The following is a 2,546-nucleotide window of genomic DNA, read 5'->3' on the forward strand; positions in this document are numbered from 1 at the left end:
TTCCGAACAACTTTGCTTCCTAATGTCATAAATATCAAAATCTGGTAAGTTTCCAACAGAATGGGAAAGGGCAAAGGTCACACCAATATTTAAAGCAGGTGACCCTGGTTCCGTTAATAACTACAGGCCTGTATCTGTGTTATCGGGTCTCAGCAAAATACTTGTAAGACATGTTCACAATACTTTTTATGACTTTTTAACTTGTAACAATCTTATAAGTGAAAGTCAGTTTTGTTTCCGACCTCATCACTCAACAGAAACAGCACTTTTAAGTGTTTTAGAGAGATGGTTCACAAATATTGACCACGGGTACCTTACTGGTGTACTGTTTATTGATCTGCGTAAAGCATTTGATACCGTAAATCACAAAGTACTTTTACACAAACTTAAGTTATATGGGGTATCCCAATCAGCCGTACAGTTTTTCAATTCATATCTTTCTGACAGATCACAGGCTGTAAACTATCGGGGGATACTATCTGAGTTCAAGCCAATTAATATTGGTGTTACACAGGGCTCAATACTTGGGCCTTTTCTATTTATATTACATATAAATGATTACCCAAAGTGTTTGAACAATTCTTCTATTACCATGTATGCAGATGACACTTCCCAAGATGTGAAAGGTAAAACTGTGGAGATATTGGAACACAAATTATCTGAAGATTTGGAATGTACATTTGGTTGGATGAGAAATAACAAATTAAGTCTCAATCTAAGTAAAACTCAGTGTATGATGATAGGCTCTGTGCAAAAACTTTCCAAATGTAGAGATCTATCTTTGAAATTTAATGAAAATGTTATTGAGACTTCTAGGTGTGCTCATAGACAAAACTTTATCATGGAAAGAACATATCGAAAGTGTTTGTAAAAGATTATCAAACAAAGTTGGTGTACTGAGAAGACTTCGACCATACATGTCTGACAGTATTATACTAAAGGTCTATCAGAGTATCGTCTTACCTCATTTCATATATTGTTCAAGTGTGTGGTGTACTCCTACTAATAAAATGTACATTGAGAAGATTTTTAAGTTACAGAAAAGAGCTGCCAGGATTTTATTGAACATCAAAGATATTTTAATTCCTTCTTGTACTCTTTTTAACAGGCTCAAGTGGATGCCTATATCTGATTTTTATGAGTTTAGGAAAGCAGTTCTCACTTATAAAATTCTAAAATGCCAAGCTCCAAATGTTTTAAATTCCATGTTTTTATATGTAAGAGATGTGTCCTCCAGAAGTACAAGAGCTACCACAACAGATAGACTGTATGTCCCTTTAGCAAAAACAAGTATTTTTAAGCGCTCTTTTAGCTACAGTTGCTCTGTTTTATGGAATGCACTTAGTTATGTTATTAAACAGTCGTGCAGTGTAGATGTTTTTAAAAAGAAATACATAGAAATGTTTTACAGTAAGTAATAAGTGTGATACATAATAATATCTGTAATATATATCAATGTATGTATGCATCTTTTATTAAGATTGTATTTATTATCATTCTACCATTATAATTGTCTTATTAAGTCTGTACATATATGCATAACAGGGCCGTATTGTAAACTAGACTATGTCTAAATATGTAACCATGTAAAAATAAAAGATATTATTATTATTATTTCCTTCAACATTCAACAACATTAACTCATTCATTTTCATAATGAGGAAGATCAGCATAACCTTTGTTTTCTTTTAAATATCATGTTACATGTATACAAACTTTACGACAAACACCCAACATTATGTTATCATTTTATACATATAACTACATGTACACTTGATTACAGAACCAAAGCATGCACTGCACTTTATTTAAAAAGCATCAACAGATATACCCACTTGTACAAGTTTTTACTCACACACACACACACATACACTCTATCTACAAAAACATCCCTGTGATTGCTATATCTCATGTATATAATATGGTTGAAAAGGAAGAAAAGAGAAAGAAGAAACAAACAAGAAAAGGAATTATAGGCATAGATACTGTAGATGTTGCAAACATATTATATTAATGAATTCTAGGGATAGATACCAGAGACAGGGATGTTGACTTATATTCATATAGTCAATTATATCATAATATATTATAATATATAATATATATATACAAAAATATTAATTTACAGAATCAGCAAAATACATTGCCAGAGTACTGTACTAATTTATAAATAACATATTTGAAATATTCAATACATGAACAGTGTGTATATGTGTGAGTTTGTGTATAAAATTAAAAGTACACTTACAAGTATCATTGATTGGCTAATAAAAGCAGGCATTTCTTTAGATAGCTAGGTATATAAATAGAGGTTCCATGAAAGGCTCTCTCCTTGAAGTGTAGACGTAAAACCTTTCAACTAACCTACCAACCAAGCTCTCTCTTTTTTTCTTTTTTTTTCTTTTTTTTCTTTTTCAGACATAGACACACATATACATTTTACATAGTAATATCAATATACACAAAACGGGCACACATACATACATACATACATTACATGCATACATACATGCATACATGCATACATACATACATACATACATACA

Source organism: Mizuhopecten yessoensis, unplaced genomic scaffold (assembly GCF_002113885.1).
Source record: "Mizuhopecten yessoensis strain PY_sf001 unplaced genomic scaffold, ASM211388v2 scaffold10837, whole genome shotgun sequence".
NCBI classification, from domain to species: Eukaryota; Metazoa; Mollusca; class Bivalvia; order Pectinida; family Pectinidae; genus Mizuhopecten; species Mizuhopecten yessoensis.